General features: G+C 38.0%; 1 protein-coding gene across 2 annotated transcripts in view; it reads right to left on the bottom strand.

Annotated features, from left to right (window-relative positions):
- Positions 1-15,113, bottom strand: part of fstl4 (follistatin-like 4) — a 221,111-nt gene that overhangs the window by 80,052 nt on the left and 125,946 nt on the right. The gene's annotated exons all lie outside the window — the stretch shown is intronic.

Below are 15,113 nucleotides of genomic sequence, written 5' to 3'. Positions count from 1 at the left end.
CCCTCAGTTCAGCCTGTCTCTTAATGGGCAGTTTTAGCTCCTGTCTCTTCAAGGCCCCCCTCCCAATGAGCCCATGCTGTTCTGATTAGCCAGCTTTCCGGAAGCCTGCCAAGGGGCAGCTGTACCGGAGTTGTGTTAAGTTACCGCTGATGCAAACTCAACATTTCCTTCTTTACTGCTTCATATTGAAAGCTTTTATATGACTACACAATGGGGGACTTTTATTGTTAAGAATTTACAGGAAATGAAAGGTGTACCTCACCGAATTAGTGGAGCTTTGTCAGCGGCACTAAAAACCAGTCAAAACAACAAGATATGGACATATTTGGAGCTCTTTATTCAGCAGATCACTTACAAATAATGCAGGGAGGAATAGTACAAGTGGAAAAAGCCACAGTGATGATGATGTTTGATGAAGGGCTGAAGACAACCAGCACACCTCCAACAGGTTAACGACTTATTTTCTTTCTCTGCTGTGTAATGGAAAAACCTTTACAGCATGCCAACTTGACTCGAGTCATGGCTCGGTATGACTACCCCCAAAACAATGGAAAAATGTCACAATGTTAGTGGAGCAGTGTAGTGAACTTGTGCACTGTGCGTGGAGCAGATGACCATATAAAGAAATTTGCTTTTTGCTAACAGGGATTACTTCTACATACCTCGTTATCTGACAGTTTGGCTATGTTTAATATCAACATCCAACAGTGTAACATTATATGTATGACTGAAAATAAGGAAAAACATAATAAATCCCCTTTAAGGGAATGACCTGTGTTAGAGGACAAAAAGTCAAAGACATTAAAAAAAAGTACTGTATAAATTTTACTCCAGAAAACCAGTAACTTTCCAAATGTTGCCACTATGTCTGCTGATAAGAGGTGCAGTAATGTTATGAAGCTTGTGAACTACTATTTTAAAATTCAATTAGCAGCATGATGACAATTATTATTAATCTATTTATAGATCACTTTTTAAACAAGAGGCATCAAGTTCTTTCCAGAGTTGGTCTGGTCTGCTGTCAAATATTGCTGGCCAGGACAATTTTTTCATAATTCCAGTGGAGAAATTCCCAGGGTTTAAGCAGTCATACATCCACTGCAATTCAGATGTCTATGAGTCAAAAAAGCAAAAAAAAAAAAATTCTCTTGTACTTCTTATTGAATGAGTTCTTGGCTCTGGCTAAAAGACAAAGGGAGGGAAAGGAAATCCAAGACATCAATCCTTCAGTTAAAGAAACCTCCCTACAATGCCCTCCAGGATGTAAAACTGCTCTCTGTTAAATTTATGTCTGCCTGACCTCCTCTGGCTGAAATGATGGGATTATTTACTGCCATGCCGTCTGTGTGCTGCTAATATGCGATGGTAATGGACCCCTCTTCCAGATAATTATGAATATGATGGACACTCTTTGCTCCTGAGGGCAGCAAGGGCTACGAGAGCCGAACCAATCTGAGAAGGGTGACAGAAGTCACAGGAGTCTCATATTGCATAATCGCAGTTGGCAGCTGTTTAATTCGGCTTACTGTGAGCTTCATAGTCTATCCAGCTTTTCTTCTATGACTGCTGTGACTGAAAACAATTAAACTTTTAACTTTCTTAATATTCATCATACTATATTTTCTGTGTTGTATGTAAAGTTACAGTCTTCTGTATGACAAGTGTGAAAAGGTCAAGTCAGTTGAAAATACTATCAGAGCATAACTTACATACATGGCTAAAGGTAAATGATAGAGAATAGAATAGAAATCACATGACCTTGCAATATTTTCAAGAAATAAAGAAATAAACACCGCACTGTTTGAATTTGATTGGGGTTTGGAGGAGTCAGCTGGTACAATCAGCTGTGAGCTGTCATAGCTGACAAGGAATTAAATATCTTGTTCAGAGTGATGGTTTAAACTACATTCTTGTTTTCAAAATGCATATCCCGTCCCATATGGGACTGTTCTTAGGAACTTATTATTGATAGTGTGAGCAATAATCCCCTATCAAAAGAGCTAAAAAGTGATGATTCATATTTTAAAGAGACTCCTACATTTCTCAGCTAATAACATAACTCCCACTGATTTAAAATGATGCCTCTAGATTTCTTGAGTACAGGCAAGCTGTCTGCCAGTTTGCCTCACCATACATTCAGCAGAGTGGATCAGTGTGTGCTCAGAAAGCCTTATCAGAGTCTGTGCAGCTTGGCACAGACTAAATGAGAAACCCATTGCAACACTGAAGTTATTGGCAAAGCAGTGAAGGAGAAATAGTACAGTAGCATTCAAACCCTGCCTGCCTGTCTGCAAGCCTATCGTCTAGAACTGGCTTCTCAAACTGCACATCAGCACTATACACCTCAGCCCTATATCTCTTCCTCTCTCGCCCACTGGATCCGACTCTTTCACTTTTACTTACTCACTCTCACAGAGAATCCCGTCTGTCTAAGGAAGAATATACAGCGGCATACAGAGTTTAGTAACTACACGGGCTCCAACGACATCCCTGTTGCCGTCTTTGACTGAAGTACCAAGTAAATACTTACTATAATAATAATTACAAGTATTATTGTTATTGTTGGCGTTGCTGCTGCTGGTATTTTAGTAATTAGTGTTGCAAAAAATTCTGCTGAGCCCCCATTTCAAACGTAATTACATTGTCTACATGGTCAGTGCTTTTTACACTTTTTTTTCTTTGATCATGAATGATCACGCTGCAAGTTGTTCTGTATCATACTGAGGCTAATTTACTCAGCAGGTATGGCTGGTTTTTACAATTCTCCCTTGAGTTAAGGTTGTAAGATTGTTTTTTGTTCTTAATTGGTTCTAATTAATCCCTTAATTAGCATATTAGTCATTGCATGGATGCTGAATTTGGGTTTGATTATGTGTTCAGTGAGTTGTAGCTGTTGTAGTCTTGAATCCGTGTAATGGATAGAAGTATTCTTGCCTACACTACAGAAATAGTTCATTACTGGTTTCATGACAATGTATTCAATAACTTGGAGCTCATAGCCAATAACTATGTCAGTCTCTTTGCTTTGGGTGGTTCTTTCTTTCTCTTGTAAGATTGTGGAACACACGCCTTGTTTGGTGTTCGAACAGTGGAGCCAGTAAAGTGTGTGGAAGGAGTTTTTTGTTTTAAATGAGTGACTGCCTGCCACAGTAGTTGACTGACGGAGTGCTACTGATCTCTCAAAATCACCAAACTGGATACAACTACAGTATGATGTGTTTTCTTTGAATCTGAACAAGACTTACCATAAGAGTGTGCACACTTATAACCGCTAAAGATGATGGCCCAAGCTACAAAAAGAGGACCCATTCATTCAGAACATTCATGCCCATACAATCAGTCAAACTAATAATTCATACTTAGGGCTGTGACTAACGATAATTTTCATTCGATTAATCTGATGATAATTTTCTCAATTAATTGGTTGATTGTTTTGTCTATAAAATGTCAGAAAATAGTGAAAAATGCTTGTTCATGCTCATGTTGATGTTTTCAGATGTCTTGTTCTGTTTGATCAACAGTCCCAAATCCAAAGATATTCAGTTGACTATCATATATGACATAGAAAGGCTTCAAATCCTCACATTCGAGAAGTTGCAACCAGCTAATTTTTGGCATTTTTGCTTAAAAACGATTTGATTATTAAAATAGTTATCAATTAATTTTCCGTCGATGGACTAATCGGTTAATCTACTAATCATTGCAGCTCTTAATACATTTAATAAATGTAACCAATATAAAAGGAGTTAATTCTCCAAACATGCTTAGAGCAAACGTACCTTGAGAAAGCAAGGGGAAAAAAATGATTTCCTCTCATTTGAGCAGAGCTTTTTAGCATTATTGGAGAATGAAGAACATATTCAGTCTTAACCAACAGCTGCCATTAGCTTAATTCTGCCCAGACATTTTGCTAGCTATTTCCTGCAGAAATGTATTAATTGCAATTTATTATTTTCTGCTCAAACTTTTTCATGCTCAATAACACAGCAGGTGGTTTCTCACAAATTGCAGTCCAGTCAAACAGCTAATCGGCTCCTGTCTGCATGCAGTTTTAGTTTTAATGGTGGCCTACTGCCTAATGCAGACTAAAGAGGCCTTCTCTGATTGTATGAACTATATACTGTGTGACCCATAAGGCCAATAAAAATGAACAGAGTTTATTCAGTGCAGGGTTAACAACAACAACAACGCAAAGAACAATCAGATCCTCTATGGCACATACAGAATGTAAATACAGTTGCACTTGCACCCTCAGCCCTGGTGAAAGTGGATTTAGCAAAAGAAAATAATTACCAAGCCCCCTCTCTGGCTAATAGATTGAGACTGGGAACAAGCTCAGGCGTTGATTACATTTTTAGCATCCGTCCTCCTCCCGCCCATACACCTGCAGTGTAAGTTACAGTAATCTCAAGGCCTTTCATAGCCCTTGCTGAGGCCTGCAAGCTGCCGGCTGATGATCCCACGAGTATACAGTTTTTAAATTGCCTGGATGTGGGGACTGGAGGAGATGGTCGCCTCTGGCTGTATGTGGCCTAACTGAACCCTACTGATGACAGAGAACCCCAGACTAACATCCAACATTACCCTGCTCAAATGCCGCAGTGACCTTGTGGGGAAAGTTTCAGAGGCAAAGAAAGAGTGGCTGATTTTAAGTAGGCCTAACTCAAAGTGGGAATTAGACTGAAAGTAAACAGTTTAATCTCTCTGTACGTCTCCATTACAGAATATACTTTAAGGGAGAAAGTGTAAATATTTTTTTCTGTGTCCTCCTTACATGTGGAATTTAAGTTGGATTTATCTTGGCCTTGATAGTTCACCTTGAAGCTTTTTTATTTACTACTTCAGTATTTTTAGCCAACATAATACCAACTCCTCCAAATATGTCCTTCTGTTTCTCACTGACTTCCAAAACAACACAAGCATGTGTTCTGATTTGTCAGCCCTATCACCAAGATGACACCATTTGTCAGTGCCTGCCAAACCGTTACCTAGGACATTTACAAAAAGTATTCGTATGATTTGATCTCACTTGCCAACACTATGACTAAGGTTTGGCTAGGTACAGACACAAAAACCACTCGGTGAAGTTTGACAAAATAATTCTTACTCATGGTCCATTTACTACCTTTTTCCCGAGATTTCAGCCATATTTCACAGCTTTCATCAGTGAAGGGAGTTTGCTAAGTTGCCATCACATGACCTAAATATAAAACTTTGGTTCAGATTACGTTGTCAAACTACTGTTTCCAAGGTCCAAAAAGAACTAGGTTACAGTTAGATAAAGTTCAGGAACAGACTGACTTGGTTAGGGAAAAATCACCTGTCACGGTTAATGGAAACCAATACTGACTGTAGGTAGGAAATGGGAAACATTTTGTCCCTGACAGACAAGCATCACAATTCACATGGCTGCTGGAGGTCTCTGCCAGGTAAATGTAAACATATATTGTTTTAGGCATTTGAAAAAATGAAATATGCTGTTGTTTTTCCTGTGAGTACAGACAGCTTTCCCTCCCTATTCAGTATAGCTCAATGTTGTATTTTGATTTAGGTGGGAGGGTTTAGAGAGTTGTGGAGATAAAATTCTATCCATTTTATATATGTATACTGTACATTGTTTTAAAAAGTGATTACTATATGGCCTCTTTTTAAAGAATGTCCATGACCAGATATGCCTGTTAGTTTGCAGTAATTTGATTTAACACAACTTTATACTGAAGGTCTGTAAACTAGTTTTTGACTCTACAAGACAATACAACAAAATCTGCTAATAAAGCAAATTAGCTGATATTGAACTTAAATGGTGAAAATTCCCAAACAAACTGCACTTAATCAAATACCGAAAACCAAGTGATACCCTGTGAATCAGGGGCTTTTAGGAGCCCTGCTATCCTCAGTTGTATTCCAGTCATAGATACATACATATATACTTGAAAGGTATGCTAATCAACAAAGACGAAGGCTAAGGATTTGGGGAACATATGGATATGTTCTTTATAGTCAGCTTCAATCTTTATATAATCATTATTATCTAATCATCAAGTACTTGCAAATGAGACCAATTTAACACAAGACATGGTTCCAAGTCCTGATCACAAGCAGATAATATATCAAGCAAGCCAAATTTTCAGTGCTACTAACCATGGCTTTGACATTGATTTGAGGGGATGTCATTACAAAATATGGTCATCAAAATCAAAGATCTCAAACCATTAACTACAAAATTCATTACATGGCAAATTTTGTAGAGCAGTTGAGAGATAACCATGTGGTGTAAAGAGTAGAGTAAGTGATCCATGCAGATGAAATTGCAGGAAACTTTCCACTTGTACAGAAATCTGAGGAAAACTTAAAACCAAAAAGTAGAAGCAAGTATAAAGAAGAAACTCTTCAAATGACAATCACCACGGGTAAAATAATGAGGGTGTATGGCGTCCTCACAGTTGGCAGGTGTGAGTATTCTTTTTCCCATGTACGAATGTGCAGATCAGTGCTGTAGAATAGTGACACTTGAAAAACAACAAAAAAGGAACAAGAGGAAGACAAGGAATGTACGCTGAGAAGGCAGCTTTTATTCTTTCCCTTCCGTCAAAGAGAAGAAGGTTCATCCCTTTTATCTGTGAGTTTTATCTTTCATCTAAATTCTGTCTGTGAACGTATGCCTTAAGAAGACTCTTCATCTTTCATTCTTTTTTTTTCTCTATAGGTCACAACTTTGCTTCAGTGGCAAAGGCTGAAGTATTCTGCGGAGGAGTTTGACAGGAGATTCATTTATTTCACGTAAATGTAGCAGATTCAACAGCTAACTATGCATCAATCGATGCTCAAGGTGCAATGATGACACTGAAGTGTAATATCATTCATACTTATTGTTTACCAGACTTTGATTTTTTTTAAAGGGTTCTTGGTAAAAGTATGGAAGACTTTTTAATGCTTAAAATCATCATTTGAGTTGAAACGGGAATTGAATAATGCTATCAAATATTTCAGGCAGAAAATATGCTGCATACAAGGCATTTCTTTTATATTTTAAATAAAATATTCATTTTATTAGTAATCATTCAAAGCATAAACCCACTGCATAAAAGGTAAATTAATTTGGTCTCTAATGTTTCCCCAACAGGCAAGATGAATTGGGTTGCAATATTTGAGTCTCTACCATCATGCAATATCAATGGTGTTTTTATTACCATCAGATGAAGAAAACATAGGGAGCTAATTTCAACTCTGATGACAGCCCTCAATTGTAATGAGTATGTTTCCCCCTGAGCTAATGAGATACAGTGCAATCAGTTGATAATGTGGCCATTTGTTTCCCTCCCAATAATTACAGTACAGTCATTTGCTTGTTGGTACACAAAGGTAAGGATATTTTCTCCACGCTTTTCGTTCTTTAAGTTCATTACTGGGTCATTAATTACAGCTGACTGCACTTTCAAGTGTAAGGCAAATGTTGTAGGTTAGACATTCAGGTTTTCTGTGTTTGCCATGCAAAATGAAGGCACAGATGAATATTTTTGTGTGTTGCATTTTATTCTTTAATATGTTATAAATTGTACTACAAATTTGAAATTTCTTACAAAACTCTTCTTGTTCTTATTCTGCCCTTGTTTGTAGCAGACCTTCAAAGCAGGTGTGATAAAGTTGATACTGACTTTTCTTGTGATGACTGCATAATTTCCTACATGAAGCACTTGTCCTTTGGTAGGTCCAAGTGGAGCTGAAGCAAAACATATCACTATTTTTTCCACGGTAAACAACTGTATTTTACAATGGCCATTGGGATATTAAAACATTTCTCTATTGTAATACAACCCACATTTTTCTTAAGTGTTGAGGTGAGTAATTTTAGATTTTTGAATAGAATTTTAGAATATCACAAATCAAATGAATTTCTGTTTAATCGTTTTGATCATTTTGTGTTTCATGTCCCTTTTGTTGAAGAACAAGAAAATAAATAAATCAAACAGAGCAAGAAGTCAGAGTGCATTTGACTGCACTGCATACCCAATTGTTTGCCCCAAGGTACATTGGCAGCAGTGAACTGATAGACTCATTAGAGGTTTACAACTAGAGTCCTTTTCCCTGCCAGCAGGTAGAAATAGTAGGAGAGCAGGCCATTAACCAGACAACAGAGCTAATGAAGGGGGAAATTAACAAAACAAAAACAAATAACACATGTATTTCTGAATTCCCTGCCTGACTCCTGTAGATATGGCGTTCCGATTTTCATGTCGCCTCCTCAGTTCATTCATTATGTGAAGCTACGTATCTGGGTCACATACATCTGCAACTGTTGGGTGAGGTCGTCAACAAACATGTTTTGACAAGTAAAGTTGTAGTTCAGCATTAATAGTTCACCAGACCTTTCTGCCTCCAGATTATTTATAGAAATGACTGTAGTGCAAACGTAGCACGGGTAAATTTATCACTGGGGCTAGGAAGTTAAAAAACATGTACCCCATTTCAACTGTGTCCCTTCAGAGAATTGCTTCTAAGAAAGAATTGGCAGCTTTTAGTCTGGTTATTTCTTTTTTCCCCTTTCAACCCCTTTCCTGCATTTGTTTTTCATGAATTCATACAGTATAACAGTATATCAGGGATGAAGGGCCTTCTGACATAATTTCATAACAGTGGGAGCTAGTCCTTCAGTCAGCAGCTTGTCAACTGGAATGACATGTTTCAAAGCCTGGGATATACAGTTATTTAAATACCCATTGGCTCTCTGGCCCCCCAGGATTCCGGGCCAAGACTCCATATCCCTCCCCTCATGCCAGACTGTCACTCACTACACCAAATGTAAGACAAGCTGTCTCTGAACTCTGATGTGTTGATTTATTTTATGGCATGCTATGCCATGGAATTCCACCCCAGTCCAGGGATGTAGTATTTTTTCTATTATACTTCACAGAATACATGATACGATATTTGAGACAAAGGAAAGTGAGAGACGCAAATACAGAGTGGGTTAAAGGACCACTTTGCTGATTTTCAACCTTACCTCTGTGTCTCTGGGGTGCAGCACAATGGGGAAACATGTTTTGCACATGAAAAGCCTCACTAAAGTAAACACTCAGTAAACACAACATTAGTATCTGAATGGAGAAGACTTGAGCAATGCATCCTGGTATATGTAGGCACTGCAATAATGGCTGTGCAAGTAGGACAACTCAGAAAATTCAGCTTTCTCTGTCAATATAGCACACATTGAGGAATTTATTGCTTCAATTGACTACTATTACTACTACTACTGCGAGTCACTGCTCATAGTAGACTGGAACTAGAAAATGCATTTCCTGCAGAAAATGCGCCTGAATGCTAACTGCTGAAATAAATTGCAAAGCATTGCTGAAAATGCCAAAATCTGAAATGAATTTTGCTTGAAAAAGCTGAAAGCTCAGATGCATTGTACTGCTGAAAAACCTGGAAGCTGAAAAATGGCAGAACTGGAGGCTGAACTGTATTACTTAAAGAAGCTAAGAGTTGAAATACATTGCTAGTAAAGCTGGAAGCTAAAGCTCAATACTGTCAAAGCTGGAAGTTGAAATGTATTGCCTGAAAGGCTGAAAGAAGAAATGCTTTGTATTAATATCACACAGATGAGCACTTTTGAACAGAAAAGGCATTGGCCTAAAAGCTGAGAATCGCAAAGCATTGCTGAAAATGCAGAAAGTAGCATTTGGGTGGAATAAACCTTTAAAACTATAAATAGACAAAGTGGTATTTGGGTGGAGTAAACATTCCGCACAATACACACTAATGCTACTGCTTCAAGCTGCTGCTGCTCCAGCAGCATTTTTTAAAAATCATGTAGCACCACATACAGGTGAAATTGTATCAAATGCTACAGACTTGTTCGGCATCCACATTTGTAAAACTTTGCTAAATTTGGTTACAGTGCAAATACAGTGGGAACCGCTTATAGTGATCATGTAACGGATGATTATTATAACTGATTTTTTTCTTTTTCTATATTTCTCATGAAGATTACCATCTAATTGACATTTGTATATTTATTAGATGAATATAAAGTAATGAAACAGACAACTTCACTATTTACTGAATTTTATTGACTCTTTCAAGATACAGAAGAGAAGTTTCAAACACTTGTTGTTTCACTGCTGTATCTTGTTGGCTCGTTTTTGGCAGTTTGTTATATTCTTCAAGGAGACTACATTTTTCATTTAGAGACAATGATTTTCCTTTTCTTGTCATGATGTGCACGCAGCACCAGCCTCAGGTATCCAGCCCGAAGCAGTTGTGCATTTAGGCTGAGGGGGTGGGGGCAGCAGCACTGCAGTGGCCTGCAGCAAGAAAATTGAACCACAATCAACTTTTGACGAAAAGCAACCTGTAATGTTGCGGTAGCCAACCACAGCTAGCGATCAGACTGATAAAAGCTATAACCCTACCACGAGGGAGAACAAAAACATTACTAAGAAGAGCAGATGACATTTATCTTTGTTTAATAACATTAAAAGTAAAGTTGGGCTTTGCTGACGGATTCTTGACTCACTTTAAAAAAGATGAGAGAAACAGAGAGAGAGAGAGAAGCAGTGGTTGAGCGAGCTAGAGAGTGGATGAGGAGAGTGAGCAGTGGTAGCAAGAAAGCTGGTGAATAGGAGGAATAAAACATTATTTTCTGATTGTTGTTGTCACAGCGGTGACAAATAAACATGCCCACACCCCGCACCTCCACACAACCCTACGCAATGCGCTGTGCACTGCAACGCCTGATAATGGTGCCGCAGCCACTAACTGTCATTTTAAAATGTTTTAACATATGTTTTCATGTATGAAAAGACCCAAAATGAACACTGTAAGCGGACTAATTGATTACTATAAGTGAATTATGTAAACAGCAGTTGTATAGGAATGATTCTGTCCCAAGCCTTTTGATCCATATAAGCAGTTGATCACTGTAACCATGATCACTATGAGCGGTTTCTATTGTATTGTTTTGATATGTCTGACGGTTCATGAGTTATTAGCCAAAATGTAAAACACATATTAAGTGACCACATGATGGTACTATTGGTACCATATTCTAATGTGATAAGAAATATCACATTATTAATTATTGTGATAAGAAATTAATCATTATTAATATCAAAAAAATATGAATACGTTAGCACTTTTAGTTTTTGAGATATCAACTTTCAAACATTCCTTCCATAGACTTTTCATTATTAATTTGAATATTTTAAAAATTACATAAAACTGGAATATCCTAGAAAAAAGAAAAGAACATACATAAATGTCATTAAAGAGTTGAACATTTCAATATTTTAATGGTTTCTGTGGCTGGAAATATCCAGAAATAGTTAACGAAATAAAGCTTTGAAGAACAAAAGTGTATATGCTTGTCAGCATTCACAATAATTAAAAATGTAATTTATATGCTGGTGTTTACTTTTCACAATGAATGGGGGAAAACAGATCTGAGTAACATGTGCAAAGAAGAAGAGACTGAAAGAAACTGGAGAATGAAGTGGCAGAGTATATTAAAATATGAGGAAGCAGTGGAGCAGATTTAGGCCAGTTGGTCACATGTACAGTACTGTACGGTACAAGTCTGTGCCCTGAAGTGCTCCTGCTTGTAGCAGTGACTAATTTGAGAGCATTAGGGAAAAACAGTTCATCACTGTACTTTCCTTAATTACCAAAGCCCTTGACAGGGTTTGGTGGGCGGGCTCAATTTCCCTAGAATAATGTCAGAGCAGTAGAACAGTTAAAAAGACAAATTCAGTCATATCAAGACTCATGTGATTTAGTGTTTGTAAATTATTTGTACAGTCAGTCTTAACAGAGGCAGATAGGTTAAACCTTGCACACAAATGTGCAGGAAGTCACAGAAAAGTAGGAGCCTATTTTTCTTTAACTCACAGCTAGACATGCTAATGTGTCAAACTACCTGTTTACAATCACATTGTGACACAATAATGGATATAGCTAGCATACACAACTCAGAGGTAGATCAGAGACTAATTAAAGCACACAGTGCATAAATAAAAGGTCAAAAGAGTATCCATTTACATGCATCTATGTCCATTAATATGTATCTAGCTGAAAGGACATAAACATCGATACTGGCAAAGGTCTTGTGACTCAATACATTTACTCAGCTACTGTAGCAAGTATTGTGCAAGGATACTTTTGATGTTACTAAAGCTGATAGGATTAGCCAATTATTCACTTAGTTGATCAGCATAAAATCAATCAGAAAAAAATAGATGTTTAATTAATTGTTTAAGTCAATTATCTTGACTTTTTTAAGTAAAAATGCCAAACATTCTTTGTGTCCAGCATGTCTAGCCTCTCAAACACGATGTTCGTCTGCTTTTCTCTGTTTCATAAGATTTTACATTGAATAACTTTGGGTTTAAGATTGTTAGTCAGACAAACCAAATATGAGGACCTCACCTTAGCCTCAGGAAAATTGTGACAGACAAAAATTTAACCCATTCTTCCCTCTTTCCTTCTCCAACTGATCTGAAAGCATTAAAATACTATCACTTAAAACTTCTTCACCATGAGTACTTTCACTATATCTCCCTATCATGTTGGCTTTGATGGAGTGACGCCAAACACTTATCCTCTTGCCATGTGTTTCTTAAAAGGAGTCTGCTGGCTGAGGCCTGTGGTTAAATCCAGCATCCCCGCATGGGATTTGGCTTTGATGTTTGAGGCTCTTTGTGGGCCTCCATTTGAGCCCACTGAGTCTGCAGGTAAGACAGAGATAGACAGATAGTTCATCCAGTCACCTGCCAACTATTTTTTGAAAGTGCCTGCCCTTTTCCAAACAGTTTAAATGGACGACTTCTCACATGGTTCTGTGTAACAAACCATCTGGCGTGTCAGGTTAACTTGTACCCAGTTCACTTCGGATGGCTCCAAGGTTACTTGCAGTGTATTTGCCTAAGATTATTCCTACAGCCTATAGCTCTATGGCCTTTGAGCTCTTGACCCCCTTGTTTTACATCTGAGGAGCAGAGGAGGTTGCATTCACTGTGTCCTGCATGTGTGCACCTACATAGACCACACCCAGAGTGTGCATTTATGTTATCAATTGCTTGTCTGTTTTGCTAATCCAGCCAGGGGCAAAGCCCTGTCGAAACAGTGGCTTTCTCACTGGATTGTGGAGGCTATCTCCCTAGTTTACAACACCAGAGGTCTTCTGTTGCCTCACAAGGTGAGGGTACATTCGACCAGGGGCATGGCAAAATCATGGACTTTGCTTAAAGGGGTATCTGTGAGTGATATCTGTGCTGCAGCCAGTTGGTCATCAATGTGCACTTTTGTTTGGTTTTATCGTTTGGATGTGACAGCCTCTTCAGTGGCTCACTCTGTCCTTTCTGCTGGGTCTATGATGCACTAGAGTGCTGGAGGTTTGACTCTGGTTCGGTGGTTGCTCTACGGGGCGTGAATACATGCCTCATACTAAATGTGTTGTACCGAGTGAATCGACTGAAAAGGAACAAAATGTTATGACTATAATTTCTGTTGCCTGAGAGGTGGATGACTGTGGTGACGGATGTAGATACTACATGCAGACGGGGCCCCACATACGTCATCACAGATCATCTGCCTTAAAGGCGTGAATAGAGGTGTCTTCAGTCAGGTCACACAGGGGCGTGATATCCCATACTATACTTGTTGTACCTTGTTCCTCTCCTTCAGGGAACAGAAGTTATAGTCATAACATTTCATTTTACATTTTGGTATTTATCCTTCAGTAAAGGATCTGGGTAGTTCCTTTACGACTGCGTTCAGGATTTCAGGGACACAGTGTTTATTTTGGAATATTATACCACCAGACACACTAAGTGTAATTATACCATAAATTCAACTTTCTCTGAACCTACAGTATGACTACAGGCAGAAAGAAACTATGAAACTATGAAAAGAGGTCTCATTAAACATGGTTGGTGGTATTCTTGGTACTTACAGTAGCTCAACACTGCAGCAGCAGGGAGCCGTCTTTGTTTTAGAAGCTGCTTTGGTTTCCATATACGGAGGCATAATGTGCGTTTACAGCAAACTCTTATGTCTCTGGAGCTTTTTCATCATCTGGAATAATGAATCGACAGGGAGCAATTAATGAATAATGAAGAAAGAAAATCTGAGCAATTACTATCCTAAACAGAGTATTAGCTGCCATCGTCTCTATGGGTGGAAGACGGTAGTACATATGAATAATTATCTGTTCTAAAGCCTCGATAAGACCAGAATGATCTGCTATTTTACAGCTTTGCACTTTAAGATTTGGCAATATTGATTATGGAATTTCCAATTAAATGCATTAGTTTATTAACACGTCTACTGTACTGTACATGGATGTACATCACATCCATGTTACACGGCATAGTGACAAAATTTGTAGATGCAGTGATACCACAAAATTTAAAAGCAAGGCAGCACATGAGTGACAATAAGTACAAGCAACCGACTCCTCCGCCTTCATTATCACAAATGATTTATCACAGTTGGGCTTTCTGTCAGTCATTTTGTCTTGTGTATACACTTCTACACTTCTATACTTGCTACATTGTGATTCCTTCTAATTAATACAAATGCACAGTCCGTGTCAGCGTTTCTTTCTCAGCGGCATCCATCTTGATATTGCTTTAATTAAGTACCCCAAATTGCATTAAAACTCTGAGCCAAATTTGATCTAATTTCCACCATATCCTACACAGACAGACATTTATGGATTATGTTAATCCAACATTCATTGTTGATACTTGGGTGTTCTCACCAGCTCTAATCAAATTAGTCTTAATCAGACAAGCTTTTCTTGCAGGTGTCAATAAAAATGAAAAATCTACTTACAAAATTTCAGCTCAGTATTTATGATATTCCTACTCAAAAATAAATGTTGTGAATTTATTCATGCACTCAGTTGAATAAACTTTCAACTGAGTGCATGACCACATTTCTCTCAGTGTATATCTTTGTTTAATTACATTGATGTGTGAGGTTAGGAAAACTCTTTCATTTGCCTCCATCAGATTTAAAATGCCTTAGCAGATGAATGCCAGGTATTTTACTATGCTAGACAAATCAAAGAAGTGAAGTTCACAGTTGGACAGACTTAATATTTTAAGATCAGA

This window comes from Thunnus maccoyii, chromosome 13, assembly GCF_910596095.1.
Source record: "Thunnus maccoyii chromosome 13, fThuMac1.1, whole genome shotgun sequence".
NCBI classification, from domain to species: Eukaryota; Metazoa; Chordata; class Actinopteri; order Scombriformes; family Scombridae; genus Thunnus; species Thunnus maccoyii.
Note: the sequence above shows the minus strand (reverse complement) of the source record. Positions and strands in the feature narration are given on the sequence as shown.